General features: G+C 36.0%; 1 long non-coding RNA gene across 1 annotated transcript in view; it reads left to right on the top strand.

Annotated features, from left to right (window-relative positions):
* The window catches only part of LOC148977718 (uncharacterized), a 36,963-nt gene extending 18,284 nt beyond the window's left edge, over positions 1–18,679 (top strand). Inside the window, exon 3 of the long non-coding RNA XR_016169495.1 lies at positions 18,646–18,679. This is a non-coding gene — a long non-coding RNA (uncharacterized LOC148977718). The remainder of the gene's footprint in view (positions 1–18,645) is intronic.
* The last annotated feature ends 95 nt before the right edge of the window (positions 18,680–18,774 follow it).

The following is an 18,774-nucleotide window of genomic DNA, read 5'->3' on the forward strand; positions in this document are numbered from 1 at the left end:
ATTAAGCAGCACAACGGTTTTCAACATTGATAATAAAAACAAATGTTTCTTTAACATTAAATCGGCATCAGACTGGAGTAGTGGCTGCGGAAAATACTGCTTTTTACAGGATTAAATTACATTTTAAAATGAATTACAATAACATTTATATTTAATTATAGTAAGATTTCACAATATTACTGTTTTTACTGCAGCCTCTGTGTGAGCATAAGAGACTCCTTTAAAAACATTACAAAATGTTGCTGAACTTTGAACAGTAGAGAATAAAAAAAAATGTTACATAGGAATTTTGTCATTTGATCCACAGAAGATCATAACATTTCATCATAAAACATAAAACTAATTATTTTCAGGTTAATTTACACCAGATCTTTAATGTGGCCTCAGACCTTTGGGCATACTGTATAGTGGATGAAAGCTTTTCAGCGTGCTGGAATGAACATGACTTTCTGATTCCAACTCGTGTTTCTCTCACAGTGTCTGTTCTTTCTTTCCCACACATTTCCTCCCGCTCTCTTTGTGTGTTTGGCAGTACATTGTTCTGAATGGCAGTAGGAGTGAGCTGTGGTCTCAGGTAACTGACTGGAAGTGAAGGCCTCGTTGAGTCTTTCCATGGCTGCTGTATTTTTTACGCTCATTCATTACGCTCCTTCTCTTATTCCCCTTTTTGGCTTTATGTGGTTTTGGCTGGGCTAGTTTAACACAGCCTCTGGGTATGGAGCCCCATTTCCTCTTGCCCAGTCAAATGGTAATTACACTCTTTAATGTTAAAAGGTGAGTCGGCTTTCGTACTTCAACTATTGTGATGTGCTTATAATGGAAGGAAGTAAAGGAGGGCTGTTAAATGCGTCTCATGTTACCCTTGGATGGGTGTTAAGTATGTCATGTATTGTCATATTTATGCCAGTGTCATAATATGGAATGAAGTTGGATGACTAGGATTTTGCAATCCGAATATTCAAAACAGTTACTCAACCCACAGTGACACACAATCATTTTTCTTGCATTAATGTTGTATATGAATCACACTTAATTTGAGCATACAATTTTTATGCTTTTTTGAAGAGTTGTGGACCCTCCTCCTCCTCTTCCATGTGAGGTTCCAGGCACGTACATTGTTGCCATGAGGGCCCCCCATCCCCCTACCCCGATGTCCTCTTTTTAAAAGGCGTCTGCTTCACTTCCAGCGACACGGTTTCAGGGTTCAGGCTCTGTGTGTTAAATGTGTGTATAGCCGGAAGCACTCGCTCCAGACGCCAGGCTGGAAAATAGCAGGAATTGCATTTTGAAATCCCAGGAAACATCCGTAATTTCTGCCTGCATTCCTTTGCAGTTGACTGAACGCTCTCTGCCCAAGCACCTCCCATCAGGAAGTGCCTGACAATGGGAGCAGAGTGCCAGAAACAGGCAGACAGACAGGCAGGACAGAGCTGGGGGCAGCCAGGGGTATCCAAAGTCCATTCCCCTTGCCCTCCTACCCTAATTAAACAAACCAATGCTTGTATAACACAAGCAATGGTGGTTATTTACAGGCGATACCAAAAACTTTGTCTTTACAAATATATATTTTAATTTACAGAATAATTTACAGTAGTGGTCCCAGACTTTTTGAACCATTTGTTTATAGAAAAATGCATTCTCTCCTACATTAAAAAAAATACTAATTAACAGATAATGAGGCGTATACATGGAAAAATATACAAGCTATTTTTTATATTAAAACTACTGAAAGCATTCTTTTCTCTCACATTCTGCTTATTTTTTTTTTTTTTTCGTGTGTCTTTTTAATGAATTGTTAGTCATTCCTTAAACTCGCAATACACTCCCATTCAAGATTTTGGGGTCAGTAAGATTTTTTTTTAAATTGGAATTTTTTCTTTTTAATTGAGAGAGAGAAAATTATACATTTATACACAATTCCGAAAGTGACACTAAAGATATTTGTAATGTTACAACATATTTCTATTTCAAATTAATACTGTTCTTTTTAACTCTTTATTTTAAAGTATCCTGAAAAAAAAAATGTTTCATGTATCCACAAAAATATTAAGCAGTACTGCATCGTTGATAATAAGAAATGTTTCTTGAGCACAAAATCAGCAAATTAGAATATAATAATAATTTCTGAAGGAACATGTGACTCTATAGACTGTAATTGGCTGCTGAAAACACATTGGGTATAATGATGAATGAAACTGCCTGTTTAAACAAGAAACTTATTTGAACTTCAGTAAATAAAATAAAAAATTGGACCAACATAGGAACATTTTGTTTGACAAATGTAAAAGTTACACATACTGGGAGATTCACTTCATGTTGCCCCAAAACTAATTTATTACTGATTTATTTTTAATGAGCTGAATTAAAATATGTGTAAAAAAAAACATTCTTCAATTAAATTAATGGTAATGGCAACTTATCACATTCATTTGGAGGGGTTTAGTCTAATTCTAAAGTGTCCATGTGTATTTTTTATTGTCTAATAGCATGAACAGTCAATCTGTTGTTTACGTATGGCTTTATATTATTGGTTCATTATCATGTTGCAACATCTTTTGAGTTGAAGATCTTATACAGATGCCCATTATGCTGTACTGTTATTTGACACAGCTTAGAATTCATTGGCCCCTAAATGACTAAGCTAAGCAGCAATGCACTTCTTTGCTTTATGCAAGAGGTTTTGTTATTGTCATGTTGTGTTACTCTCTTGTTGTGCAAAAGATCAAACGTCTCAGTTTCCTATGTAATGGTGTCAGTTGAATGCATTTTTTAGTAGGCTACTCTGTTAGAGTGCTAAACATGGTTCTGTTCACACACAACAGAACTATCTTTCTAATAAAAAGAAAGTGCTGTAACATTGGTTTTGGATTTTGTTCATGTCTTGTATTAAGTTCATGTTCACAGTGTTAATTCAGTCATGTCTTGATTCCCTGTTTCGCTCATATGATCCTGTCATGTGCATCCCCTGTTCTTCTGACCTTGTTTCATGCGTCACGTTCTCTTTGGTTGTTTCATCAATTCTGTCTTGTCATTGGTTTATCGTCTTAATTATTCATATCTGTATCTTGTTAGTCTTTAGACTGTGTTTATTTAGACTCTGTACTGTAAAAAGCACTATATACATACATTCTCGACTTGACTTGACTAAGTGTGTGTGTGTGCGTATGTGTGTATATATACCGTTTCCATGTTTCCATTTTTTTCCTGTCTTTGTTAACCTGCTGTTGGTGAGTCTTTGTTTCAATGTATGGTCAAGTTTATGTCAAGTCACTGTCTAGTTTTGTTTATTTTGCTGTGTTAAATAAGCTGTGCATGGATTCAACTTTAAATTGCGTTTTGACTGTTACTGTTACAGTGCCACATTCCACATTAATGTAACCAAACTGACTGAGTTTTCATGACTCGTTTGTGAATTTGAGGACAGGTTTGACTTATATTTGCTTTATGAACTGGTGTTCTGTCACATCGGATCTATCTATTAATTATTTAATGACAACACTTGCTCATCTATCTTTTTTAATCTTAAAAATTTTAAGGGGTAGTTCACCCAAAAATGAAAATTCTGTCAGTATTTACTCACCCTCATGTTGTTTTAACCCCGTAAGACCACTCCTGCATACTAGTCCATAGGCTTCTTGAGGAATAGAAATTTGCCGGCCTCGAAAAGTTAACTTAAAGACATCGTTAAAATAGTCCAAGTGACTACAGTGGCTCAATCGTAACTTTATCAAGCAACGAGAACACTTTTGTGCACAAAAACAAACAAAAATAACGACTTTATTTCAACTATTCATTTACTTCTCTATGGGCCTGTATCAGTTAACGTAGCATGATAGCGTATAGCTACGTCACACGTAGGCTCACTATTGGCCGACGCTGGTCATGTGTGTGATGCGTGTGACGTACAATATCAGAAGCTTACGCTATTAAACTAGTAACCTGACTCGATGCAGAGAGAGAAGTAAATTAATAGTTGAAATAAAGTCGTTATTTTTGTTGTTTTTGCGCACAAAAAGTATTCTCGTTGCTTGATAAACTTAAGATTGAGCCACTGTCGTCACTTTGACTATTTTAATGATGTCTTTAATACATTTTCGAGGCCGGCAAGTTTCAATTCCTCAAGAAGCCTATATGGACTAGTATGCAGGAGTGATCCAGCTCTCAGATTTCATCTAAAATATCTTAATTTGTGTTCTGAAGATGAACGAAGGTCTTACGGGGTTGGAACAACATGAGGGTGAGTAAATACTAACAGGATTTTCATTTTTGGGTGAACTAACCCTTTAAACTCTAAACTGACCTTTACAGACTCTATAGATAAGTATTGTTTACTCTGAAAATATACATATTGGTATCATAAAATGAAAACATACAGATTCATACAATCAATACAGATCTGTTTTTATTTATTTATTTTAAATAGGCATTCAGCATTTTTAAGGAAACAGCCTCTTTGAAGCCAAATTATGAAAAGAACTTCATCCGGCACCATATATGCAGACAAAAAAAGAAGCAGAAGGCGCCACAACAATCATGCTGCAACAATACTGTGAGATTCCACTCAGCAGCTGGACAGTGAGATACACAGCCCAGCCCTATCCCTTCAGTCCTGCTCTTCGCCACCTGGCCTATGCGTGTCTCTGTATGTGTGCGAGTCTTGTCACTAGGCATAGAAGGCTTAGAAGCATCCATCTGATTTCAATGGTTGACGAGACATCCCATGGATCCCCAGTCAAAATGGCCTAGAGAGACAACTTTATCAAAGCTGGTGGGGGAGGTTTCCAGACCATCTGCTCTTGTGTCCTGGTGCTGCACATGAGACCTGATCCGTTTAGATCGTTATCACATACTGAAGAAAATGCTAAATGCTGTATCAGCAATGAACGTTGAGTTTACTATGACTTTAATATGAGCTGAGCTCTGGGATTAATTAAATAACAGAAAGGGATCTGATTGAGAACTTGCTGAAGGTTTCTATCCTCACTGTATAAAAAAGCAAACATGTAAAAGGTAATATATATACCATTGGAAAGTTTGAGGTCAGTAAAAATGTTTTTGAAATAAATCTATTAAGTTAAAGAAGGCTGTTTATTTGATTAAAAAATACAGTGAAAAAAATTAGTATTGTGACATTTTATTACAGTTTAAAATAACTGCCATAATAACTGTTTATAATAATCTTCATCGGATTTTGTGCTGAAGGAACATTTCTTATTCAGTTTAAAGGGGTCATGAATTGACAAATCAAAATTTCCTTGATCTTGTTTTGACACGTCATAGTACTATTATAAAAACCCTGTAAATTTCAAACTTCCTTATTAATCCAAAAATAGTTTTATTGAAACCAGGCTACAAAAATGAGTCGTTTCAGATTTTGTCACATTATTATGTCATAGTGTGACGAAAGATCAGTGTCTACGTCATTGCCTCTTTAGCCCCGCCAACCCATTTCACACGTCATGATATAGACGGAAACAGGTTTACTCCAGCAAGAAAACGATAGATGTGCCTTTTACAAGACATTTTACAGTGCCATGTTGTGGAAAATAGTCTTTGCATTAGCATCCTTGTGATCCTAACACATCTAGAAAGTGTGGATGAATTTTATTTTTAACGCCGTTCCAGATTGTGTCGACAAGACAATGTTTGTTCGCTTCATTTTACTTCAGATTTGTTTTTTTCAAACAAGACAGTTCGAAGCAGACTGAAAATAAACGATTGATGCCGTGTCGACAGCAATGTGTGTGTGAGCAACAACACTGTAAAAAGTGATCAGTTGACTTAACTTATAAAAGTGAGGAAACCTGTTCACTTGCAATTATTAAGTAATTATAGTATATAAAAGTATATATAATAAATAAATAATTGTTCATAAAATAAAAGTTCACACAATTGATTTTTTTTCAATTGCACATGAAGTTTTTTTTTTCTTAATAATTTACTTAATAAGGCAGTGGGTTTTTTCACTTTTTTTAGTCAACTCGACTGAATGTTTTCAGAATATGTCACTATTGCTTTGTCTGTTACTGATCGTTTGATTAGTATTGAGTATTTATCGCGCAGCCAAACTGAATAGTTCTGAATAGTTGTGATTTGCTGTTTTTTCCTTTGCTTCGGCATAGGGTTAATAGGGGATTCCAACGCTGTCTCACGACCAATTCGCACAAATTCGTACGAGTGATTAAAAAGTGGCTAATTCGTACTAATTCATATACAAATTCGTACGATTTGTCTAAACCCACGTGATGGGTAGGTTTAGGGGCAGGTCATTCGTACGAATCATACGAATTGGCCAATCCGTAAAATATGTACGAATTAGCTAAAATCGTACTAATTCTTACAAGTGAGGTCGTACGAATTGTTACGAATTAGCCACCTCCGTATACGGAAGAAAACGCAAACAATGTTGATTTAAGCCATTTGCTGTAATCCTAAAAAAAACCTGAGTGAACGACATCTCATTGTCATCTCATCAACATTACAACACATTTGATTTTATTTAAAACACAATGTATATGTTTTTCGCTAAATAAGAATAGGACAAACGAATAGCGCAAGAATGACATTGCGACAAACAATGGTACGTTCAATTATCATCTAAAATTGTGGTAAAGTTTATTTGCCACAACTGAGACTTAGAAAGCAATACGTATAAATATTTGACATTGTATGTTATATATACTGTCAGTAGCTACATTTACATAGACACAATCGGATTGAAATCAATATGATTGATGAATCCGATCAAGGTGTTTACATGAATTATAACTAAAGTGATCAGGTTGATGTGCGCGTTTATATGTCACAAGATTCAAATCGGAATTGATTTTTTGACATGCGCACACTGCACGGATATGCACTGTTCATGCATAAGCATAACTATTAGTTCTGTATTTGTTTTAAACAACAGACTTTTTATCCATCTTTTTAATTTTTATCCGTCTCTGGTCATGATTTGGTGACGATGAGCATGAACCGTTTTGCCGTGCTGATTGTATTTATCACACAGTAAAAGTCCGCGCCCAAAAGTTGTGTGTGGATGAGAATGTAAAACAAGCACTGTTGGGACGTTGTCCTGCTTCACTTCACAGACATGGAGTGAAATGAGAATTTTTTAACAAAGGAACATTCATTTGTATGACACTTTATTCAACAGGAAGAACAGCTCGTTCCGTGCGTCATACGTCATTACGCTATTTCAACGTCATTGCACATGCGCAGTCCTTTTAGTTTCGGCTTTCAATCCGATCAAGTGTTTACATGTTTTCTCGCTCGGATTACAAAAAGAGTAAACCACCCCTTTCAATCCGATCGAAATTCTAGTCGGATTCTAGTTTACTTGGTTTTTTGTCCGATTGAGCCGTCAATCCGATTAAAAGGGTCCATGTAAACGCAGCTACTGTTGGCAAACAAGTATATAATTACAGCATTTGCTAACAAAGTGAAACATTTATGCATATTATGCTTTAATGAGTGGTATCTGTAAGACTTTTTTTTCTGAGAAAGAAAGTAATACTTTTAATTCAGCAAAGACACACACACATATATACATCCCCCTAAATAATATATGGGGTAGGTTAGGTTCACATCGTGGAAGACCTCAATAACAATTGCCCCTTATGATGGCTGAAAGACTCTCCTGATGTGAAGCTGAAACGCTATCCAGCCCAGACTATTTTACACCTGCTCTCGTCATAATAGCCGTGTGGAATGCGGGGAGAAAGTGAGAGAATACCTCTTATTCATAAAGCTGCTCTGAGGGGGGACAGGTGCTGTCAAGGGGGGAAACCTTGCAGCGTATGGGGGGACTGTTGGTAAACACATTAAGGGAGTTTGGAACAGAAGTGGCTGAGGTGATTGCTAAACCGTTTTTATCTATCATTACAATTTTAGCCTATCATAGAAAATACATGTAACATTGCATTACAATGTTGATTTGGAAACTTTTTAATTCTTAAAACTTATTTTCACATATGATTTTCTAACAGAGGGGAACGGCTTCAGTAATATTTGTCAAATGGAAAAAAGGAAAAAGGCATATTTTCACACACACATCCATGGTAGACTCCAAACATAAAACAGGACATGAAGTTAATAATGTTCTTGTCTGGTGCTTCTGTGGCCTGTTTATATCAATAAATTCAGGGGTTTTTTTTTTTACTTTCCGTGCACAAGTAGAAATTTAGAGAGTAACACGAGAGGTTCCCCTGTATGTGTTTGTGTTTGAAAGGAAGCAGAGGGGGTTTGAAGAGTGAATGCTCTCTTCTCAGATGTGCCATATGGTGTTCGTGTGACAGGTGCATCTGCTACTGAATTCCTCAGGCTTTGTTTACAGAAAACAACAGCAAAATCAAACACAAATCTTATTTAACGTAATAAAGTAATCATATTATAGTATATCATACTTTAAAATATATATATATATATATATATATATATATATATATATGTATATATATAAATGTTTACATATTTTAATTGATATCATATTAATTGATATGCTCCTTCGGTATCACTCTTAAAAGTAAAGGGGATTTTTGCAATAGAAGTAAAAAAAATTCTTAGTGTGAAGAATATTTCAATAATATGAAAAACCTTTTCCCACTATAAATAAAGAACCTTTTGTGCAATGGAAATGTTCCATGGATTTTAAAGGTTCTTCATGCCTCCTTAAAATAATATTTTTTAAGAGCATACAATAAGAAGTTAAAGAAAATGTAAATTGCCCCATGTGTTTACTAAACAGCGCACGATGAGGGTTAAATATTATCAGCAAAAACAGTGAAGTGGAATCTGGTGCATGCTAAAGAGATCGTGTTTATGGTATAAACAAGCTTTGTTTTTCTTCTGAGTGCCATAAACAGAAGAAATTGGGTCCAATAGAAAATTGGAATAGTTTTCCGCAACAGTGATATCATGGAATGTCTGACCGTCTGTGAGGCACAAGGGCAGATTTTCACATAGCTTTCTCTAACCCTTTTTATAAATTACTCCACTGTAACTAACAGTTGGTTTATTCATTTTTTTATTATCTTTAGTGGTAAGCACAAATCGTCAATATCCAGGGGTTTACTTTGCTATTGCGTTTGTATTTATTATTTATTATAAAATCAATACGAGAGCCAGACCGATATATCGGCCGGCCGATATTATCAGCTGATATTAGGTATTTTCCAAACTATCGTATCGGCAGTTATAATGGCCGATTAATGAATATTTTAAAAAATAAAATAAAAACGGATGAAACACATTTCAATCATCTCTCCTTGTCCTGTTATATTGAAATATGTTTTACAATTTTCAGTATAGACGTTATCTATTGCTAAATTATGGCTCATCATAGACTAGCTAACCACAAAGCTAATGCCACTATCATCAGTGGAAGACCGCTAACATTAACATTAATGAGCTTAGAAACCACAATGAACTTTTTCTGCCTAAATAAAGTAATGATTACTGTATTTATAACTAGCACATCTGTAGTTAGTCCCTGCATTGTAAAATGTAAGTTAGACTTGCGAGGAGTGAACATTTAGACATAGAGAAAAAGTATCAGACGTATCTTGTGCATGAAAGTTAGCTTTTCTTTTACACGTATGTGAAATCCTACGACGCCAAGTGTGCGTTGCAGACTGTCGTTCTGTTATGGATTTAGGATCGCTAAATATTAGGTTTTAGACAGGCAGCAACTGATGATTGAAAATGGTTTGATGTAGCTTGATGGAAAGATTTTAAGAAGTGAATTTAAGTGCTTATAAGGCAATGTAGGGACTAATTATTATTTTATTTATCAGAACTTTAATATATTTTGATGTTCCTCTGTTCTGACAATAAAAGAAACAAGTTTCTTTTTAAAATGCTTTATCATATTATTTTAGTTAAAACTCATAAATAACTACAATTAACAATTTTAGGGAAATCTTTTAATGTTTTGTTGCGTGTGTCTGAAAAAAAATATATATATATATATCGGCCGATATATCGGAATATCGGATTTTAAAACAAAAAAATATTTCTATCGGTATCGGCCTTCAAAATCCTTTATCGGTCGGGCTCTAGAGATTCTATATGTTAACATTAGTTGCAACAACTAACGTGACATAACAATGAACTGTGCTTTTGAAGGATTTATTAAACTTGGTTTATTTTAATTTCCACATGGTAATACAATGATTAATTTCAATTTGTTTAAAAGAAAAATAACCAACTAATCATGAAATAATAATGTACAATATAAACAATATACATTTATAAACAAACATTGACCTAGATTAATACATTTTGTTGTTCATTGTTCATGATACCTAATGTTATTAAAGGGGGGTTGACTGCTTTTTTTTCTTTGCATGGTTCTGTTTATGGGGTGCAATATAACATGTATTCGTTGGTTTTCTTTTTTAAAAAGTCTTATTTTTCATAAACTTCACCTTTATTGTAAGCCGCGCTATCCTCTGACCCTGAACGAGTGGTCGACTTCCTGAGTCTATGAAACCACTCCCTCAGAAACAGGCAGTGGGCTCAGATTGGTTAGTTTGGGCTGGTGTGTGGTGATTGGCTAAACTGTCGCTCACGTTGTCCGGATACTTCACACCCATTATTACCTTTACGGGCGAAACGTGCCTGCGCTCAGATGTAAATAATGCTGTGAACTGCAGTATCATTTTGAGGCAGAATCAGACCGAGAAAGCGGCGATAAAGAGAGTCCAGCAGAACCTCACCACACATAGCTCTTACTAAACGTTTCTGAATGGTAATTTTCTACATTTTTTAACTTTATACACGTTTGTGTAACACAATAGCATCTGACTGCAACAATAACAACTGACTGGCTACTAATGTTACACAAACAGCGTTGGCAAGTTTACGGTCTTGATCAAATCGAAAATAACGTCATAAAGCATTATATACATGAAAAATACGTTTACAACATTAGTACTTATACAAAATTCAGGTCCATAATGTTTGTACGCGTTTGTCGTAGACACAAAATAGCATAACTAGTAGCCTAGTGGCTATAAAGCCAGCGCTGGCATTTGAAAAAAAGAAAACACAGGCTACGTCTGGAATTATACATGCAAATACATTTAATATGATGAAGTCTTAGCCTACTTACAGGTTGTGGCCCAACAACTGCTGCCTCTGGTTTTAAAGTTGGAACTGCTTCATGTTTTAGTAACAGTTTCTTGTTGAATCCGGCATTGAATTCGTGGAGATTCTCGAAGCTGTCTTCCGTAAAATGCGCAGCACAGAGCGCTAAATTACGATCGTCATTTTCAGGAACATAATCAAACATAAATTGTATCCATTGTTGACGAAGTACAGCGTCCGTGGGAAGCTCGAACACAGAAGACTTGACAGCTGGGTGAACACAACACACTCAGAAATATGCGCATGCCCTTTTTTGCATATTCCGGAGGGAGGGTTGATGCAAATGTATGAGTTAGTGACGTCTAAAACCCAGCTGTAGTCCCAATCGAGTCGTTTTTGTAGGCAATATACTTCCTGATTTTTAAAAGACGATATCTCTGCTTATCTCTGAACTTTCAGCGCTGCAACTTTGCAGATACTCTTCATGCACCAAGAGCAACATTACACACTATTTAAAATGAAAAAAGTGAAATCGCAATCAACCCCCCCCCCCCTTTAAAGCTAACAAACTGAACTTTATTTAAAGTGTTTCATATTAGAAAGCAGATTTTATAAGTTTGCTATTTTGCTATTTTTGCTATATTGCTATTTTATAAGTTTGCTATTTTGAGTGCAGCTTTTTTGGTTTGCTATTTTATTTTATTTTTTATTTTTATTTTATTTATTTTTTTGCTGCTAATCCTTCAAGCTGTCGACATCACTTTCCTCCTGACTGCTCTACTTACAATCTTCTTTTCTCTCGAACATGGTAGATGATGATGATGTTTTATTTTATTTTATTAGCATTAATGACACAGACAACAGCAGGAATATTAGGCTCCTGTCACTTTAAGGAATTGCTGAAGTGTGCAGTGAAATTTAAAATCATACAGTGATGTGTGTGTGTGTGTGTGTGTGTGTGTGTGTGTGTATGTCAGGTTTGTATTGTAGTCCAGTGCTTTAGGCACATGAACAGCCCTTTGTTCTTTGTGTGGACTCTGATGTGCTGGCCAAAGCTTTCATTGTGTTCTGTGAAGTAGAGAAGAAAATTGCAACCTGCCTTTGAAGGCCACTGTCAGTGAGACATTTGGAGCTCAAAGGAGCGGTCAAAGAGTAGACGTCACAAGCATGTGACAGCATCCTGGGCCTTGACCCCCACTATTACACTCAACGCACACCTGGATACCTAGAAAAGTGATTCTTTTCAATATGTGTTGTGGAACATTTAGTCATCAAATACCAAATAGATTCATTCCCCGCAGAATCACCTGAAAGAAAGCTCTGTCACTCCAGTGATCGAGGGGAAGATTTAGATGACGCCCCGAGGGCTGAGACAAGAGCCCTCAGTATGCCTGGCCTCACCTGTCATAGCTAATATTCCAATGGTCATGGACAGCTCCACATTTTCAATAGTAATTTTAAGATGTGAGCAGCTGTCCTTTGCATAGGGTTATTTGAAAGGGGTTAAGGGGTCATTAATGGACTACTGGCCCTCAGGCCAGAATGGATTTGGTTAGGCAAATGAAAGGCCAAAAGGCTGGTTGAAATATGGCAGAGATGATGAGAGAGATAGAGATCACTGCCCCAGCAGCTGCCCTTTGACATTAGAAAGACCCAGGTCTATGTTTTGTTTTATAGATATAGTAAGCAAGATTGATCTTACTACCTCGCTGTTTTCTCCGAAATCCCAGTTTAAGGGGATGCTTTGATTGAAATATTGTGATTTTATCAAGCCCATAAAACAGATATGCCTGATTCCAGCCTTACTGAAGAACTACCAGATCATCACCAATCCTCCACCAAATTTCACAGTGGGTTCCAGGCTTCTCCAGGTCTCTATCTAACTAATAGAGGACCAAGTGTTGGGCAAAGCTGAAAACTGAACTCATCAGAGAAGATCACAGTCAGCCACACCCGTCTTTGTGAAGGATGCATGACTCAAGCCACGTACAAGGTTATCCTGGAAGAAAATGAGCTTTCTTCTGCTCTGACAGTGTTTCCTACTCGAAGGATTGTTTTTATCCCACAGGACAATGCTCCATGCAACACAGCCAGACTCTTTGAATGGAGGACAACCAGATCAAGACTCTGTCATGGCCAACCCAAACTCCATACCTGAACCTCATTGAAAACCTCTGGAATGTGATCAAGAGGAAAGACACAATGTCACAATTGAATTTTTGTGGCAGGAGTGGCATAAAGTCACCCAACAGCAATGTGACCGACTGGTAGAGAGAATGCCTAGAAACATGAAAGCTGTACTTGGAAACAAAGACTTTAGATATACAAAGATGGTGCACTCGTGTTACTATGAATGGAAGAAAGTGCAACGCCCCAATATGGCCGAATTAGTCATTTGCTGCGTCCCAATTCGCTTACTTATACTACGCCCTAAAAGTATGTACTTTTTTTGTGAGGAAAAAGTACATACTTTTGAGTGTGTAGCAAAAGAGTAGGCAAGCTTTGGGACATACTATCACGTGCATTCTGTCACCGTAAACTGCCCTGTCAATCATCTTGTCACAGTTAAAATCCTCCATTCTATCTAATTTTATTTCCTACCGTTTCGGAGAGCACGTTCATCTGCCAATTGTGGGTCTTTCATGCTCTCCTCATGTGTTTGCAATTTGAATATAATGATGCATTTAAAACGTAACGGCTAAACGTGTCTTTACAAAAGTTCACAATGCTGCTGCTGCATGCAATATAATGTGGACAACATTGAATAAATTCATTTTCGTCAGGTTAGATACTGATAATGAATCACTCAAAGCTCTTTATCTAAACCTCTATACACAACTGCGTCCTCCGTATCAACTACGTGTCTGTAGTTTTTTAACACTTTTTACTCGTGTTTGTAGTTCTAACCGAATCCTCGTCCAACGCGCAATGGTTTGTGGTTCAAATGGTTCAATGGTTCAAATCTTTGAAACACTCATTTCAACATACTACGATTTGGGACGTACTAATTCTATTTTCGAATACTATTTAGGACGGATAGTATGCGAATTGGGACGCAGGGTTTGTGTCACCAGTTTTGGAGACGTACGCTTAGGACTGCACATGCGCCTTGGCTGGTCTAGCCTGAATTTTTTTTAAAGTTTTTTAAATGGTATTTGAGCATAAGAAGCAACATTTATGAGATAGTGGTTGTCAGATTTCACTGATGATTTAAAATATGGGATTTAATCGTAAGTTTGGTGAACAGCTTTGGAGAACTTGATGTTTCCCTATTCAAAGAGATAGGAGCTGCACTTGCATGACTGAAATAGCTGCCAAATGGCCCGCCGAGTGAAATGACTTGCCTGAAAGGAACTTTTTTTTTGGAAATCAGAGTTATTCCATATTGGTTATAAAATATTGATTCCTTAACTTTATTGAAATTAAAACATTAGTATTGTGTTGTTTGAAAATTTATATAAACTTGTTTGCATTATTCGAGATCTGAAAACATGGATTTTTTTTTTCCTTCAAATAAATGATCTAAATGACAACATTTTTATTTGAAGTTTGAAATAAATGTTGCCAGTAGTTTACAGAAAAAAACACAAATGTTAATTGTACTTATACATATAATAGTAAATCCAGAGAAACTGCTACATTTTGCATATCTCTGTTGTTGTTTTTCTTTGACTGCTTCAGTTTGAGAAGAAACTTCTTTGTGAGTTTGTTTTATCCGTTATGAGAACAAAACTAAACAACCTTCTTATACTTACATATTGTGGGTTGTGGGGTAGAGTACGTAAGACAAAAAAAGGTTATAAAGTTTGTTTATAACACTGTTAAACTATTAGTTCAAACAAATGAGCTCACCTGTGAACCCCCTGCATCGCATGTTAGGCAAGTGCAGTTGGGTCAGTCTGTAAATACATTTATAGACATGTGTTTGTCATTGTCTGCAAATGTCTAATCAATTAAAAAAAAGTTTTCTGTTTTTGAATTTTAGGTCAATCTGTTTAATATTTTAAAAATGAAAAACCCATGATCCTCATACTATTTGTTCAAAGTCTAAAAGCACACACATTTTTGAGCGGCACACACAGAGCTAACTTTGTCTTGTGTACATGCAGTAGCTCATGCGTGTAGACATGTTGTTTTTAAAGAAAAGGCTAATTAAGTTGAAAACCCCTCCTCAACCCTCTTTTCCCACCCATACTGGCCGCCACACTGGCCCCAATGCACATGCTAATGTGTGGAATGCGGCCATTTCCTCCCTCTCTAGGAAGACAAAGAGAATCAATGCAGAGACAGTCTTCCCCCCTCTCCTTATAACCTTATGTTCTCCTGAAAAAAATGCCTCTCTAGATATTACACATTCACCTTTATGATGGAACAAGCAATGCTATTTTAAGACCTAATTGCATAATTAGAGAAGAAACTGTGATATAGCTCACATTAAAAGCCCACAGTGAAACTTCAATAGTTATTTGTTTTCTTATTATAAATATAGGATTTAATATAGCAAAGCATTCTCATTTTATAGCTGCACCTATACAGGAGCTTGCAAAAGAATTCATTGGAGATTGATGTCTTTTAAGCTGAATGGGTGAAGCAAATAAAGATTACCTACAGTGTTTTTGTAACTGCCATTAACTATAGTTGTACTTATCTAAATAAAACATTTGTATGTGTTTGAATACTGACAAAAAAGGAACATGATATGATTGGAGTCCAAATGTCTGCTCAACAAGTGCAGGCTTGATTTCTACACACAGCTGCCACTCACAAAAGGCAGGGACTTTCTTACTTTCCAATGCGTCTTCTCCAGAGCAGGTGGTGTATTCAATACATAGTCGTAAAAATGATATTTAAGATTATGTGTTTTCAAAAATGTCATTCTTTTCGTTTTAACATAAACTAATAAACATAAACTATTTCAATTAATTTTGTCCGTCAAAAATGAAAGAATTACTAATAAAACAAATGTGTTATGCAAAATAGCTTTCTGAATCATTATTTAATATTTATATGTTTATGCTTTTTAACAAACATTGATTAGTGCTGATTCTATGGAGTTTGAATAAATACATTTTGAACATTATTTAAATAAAATCAAAGAAAAAATAAACGGTTATTGTTTAGTGAATGAGAGATGAGAGTAAATTGGGCACAGTTTTATTTTTTTAAAGCAGTAGAACAGAAACCATTTTGTAAAAATAGAGAGTAAAAGTTTCGAAACAACAACAACAACAACAACAACAACAAAAAACACTTGAATGTGAGCTCTACCTCTATTCAAACTAAATATCTCCAAAAACAATATTCATACATTAGGGAAACTTGAAATTTGCAATGTGTGACATTTCAATATAGTAAATGCACAACTCTATGTCATAGATTCAGAGTTTTGAATTAATTCTTCAAAAGTTGCCAATTGCACACAAACCTTACATATCTTTCTTTATCAGCAGATCTGTCATCTACAGCATTGCGGCTTTATTCTTTTTCATTGCCTGTAAATATATGTTTGTACACCAAAATAGGAGCTATGATTAATAAATGTGTCAGTTGTGTGAAAAGAGGGTTTGCATTGTGTGATGGGGTCAGGCGTGTGTGTTTGTGAATAGAGTGTTTGTGTAAAGTGTGTAAGGGAGGTGTAGGGTATACGAGCAGATGGTAGACCTCTCCCCTGTAATGTCTGCTTGAGAGAGAACAATACGTCTCTCTTTCTGAGGCATGATTAAGGGGTGGAAGAGGATTGCTCTCCACGGACAGCTGGTTGGCAGCATGCCTCAAACACACATACAGACACCCCCTCCCCATCATCCACACAGACACACTCAGCAATTAACTGACACGGGCCACAGCTTAAATATTCACCAGCCCAGAGCAAACAAAAGACCTTCAAATCGATTCTCTAATGGCTCATGGTCTATATTTCACTTGTGCATTTGTCTTTTTGATTCTTTCTCCTGCTTTAGCACAGCCCCCACCTCAAAAAAAAAAAAAAAAAAAAAAAACACGCTCATGTATGACTTTCTTTCTTCCATGGAGCACAATAGGAGAATGAAATCCTCGGTCACAATTCACTTAAATTGCATATATATATATATATATATATATATATATATATATATATATATATATATATTGCATCCAAAATAAAAGTTTGTGTTTACATAATATATGTGTGTGTGCAGTCTACAATTATTTTCTATGCATAAAATACATATGCATGCATGTATACATAGACGTTGGAACAGGGGGGGCGGGAGGGGCGGCCGCCCCCCCTCCTACGGGCGCCCCCCTCCCCCGGCCGCCCCCTAAATTCACCTAAGCACGGGCGTCAGTTTGAAATTTGCTGGGCACAGAGACACATTCGGAAGTGCTGGGTACAAACTTGTCAAACTGTGCAGCCTTTCTATTCAACCCATAAATAAATACGTCGATCCGCCAAATTTTATTTGACCGTTTGAATGGTCTAGTGGTAGATCTTTTGCCCAGAGTGCCAGAGGTTACGGGTTCTAATCCGCCCTAGGTACAGTTTTTTTTCTCTCTCATCAAAACAGAATATGTCCATCTGTGGTTACAGTCAATATCAAGCATAGGACACATTTATTTTGTGATTTTACCGGAATGAATAGAGTCTCCGACGTAAAGGCGATTAAAGTGCGCGTCCGAGTGAAGACTGCGCGCCACAGAGAACAGCCTACAACTGACAGCAGCGGCAACAAGCGTTCCTCTTGATTTCAAAAACAAAACATTTTAGCGCTAGATCTCTTATTTAAACGAACTAAATTAATGCTCTGCTTAACAGGATATGTTTTATTCATGTTTAAAACGTTTTATTTTCCGATATATGGTGACTCAAGCACTGATGGATCAAGGAGCGGTCCATCAGTAGAGTCACCATATCGGAAAACATTTGGAATGGGTCAGACATAGCCCACAGTAAATCTGTCTTATTATGTTTTTTAAAAGAATTTCGTTTTTATAAATTGTATTTCATTTTAATCAATCGTTTTAATCAACAAGTTGACTGATAAATTCTCAGAAAATGGATTTAATACCAATATTTTGAAACGGTGCGTAATTCCGACAGCCAACCCCCCCCCCCCCCCCCCCCCCCGGGGATTCCCCCGGGAATCCTGCCCCCCCTCTCACAAAATAGTTCCAACGTCCCTGCATGTATATAAGAATTTATTTGCACGTAAATACTATATATATATATATATATATATATATATATATATACATATTTATATATTAATAACAGATTTTCTTAAATATATACATGCATATAATTAACCTGTGCAAAGATTAATTGTGATTAACGCATACAAAATAAAAGTTTGTTACATAATATATTTGTGTGTGCTGTGTATAATTATTTTGTATATATAAATACACACAGTATTTATATATACAACATATTATACACAGCACACACAAATATATTATGTAACAAACTTTTATTTTGGATGCGATTAATCGCAATTAATCTTTGCATATATAGGTGAATTGTGACTGATGCTATCAGTCCCTACAATTCTGCCTAACATCTTTTGTGTTCCACAGAAGAAAGTCATACAGGTTGGATTAACATAAGGGTGAGTAAATAATATGGCTATCCCTTTGATGAACTATATTGTGAATGGGACTTCAAATCAGGCAAATATAACAATATAGGAAGTGAGTGCGTTTTTT

Source organism: Pimephales promelas, chromosome 8, assembly GCF_988280905.1.
Source record: "Pimephales promelas chromosome 8, fPimPro1.hap1.1, whole genome shotgun sequence".
Lineage (NCBI taxonomy): Eukaryota > Metazoa > Chordata > Actinopteri > Cypriniformes > Leuciscidae > Pimephales > Pimephales promelas.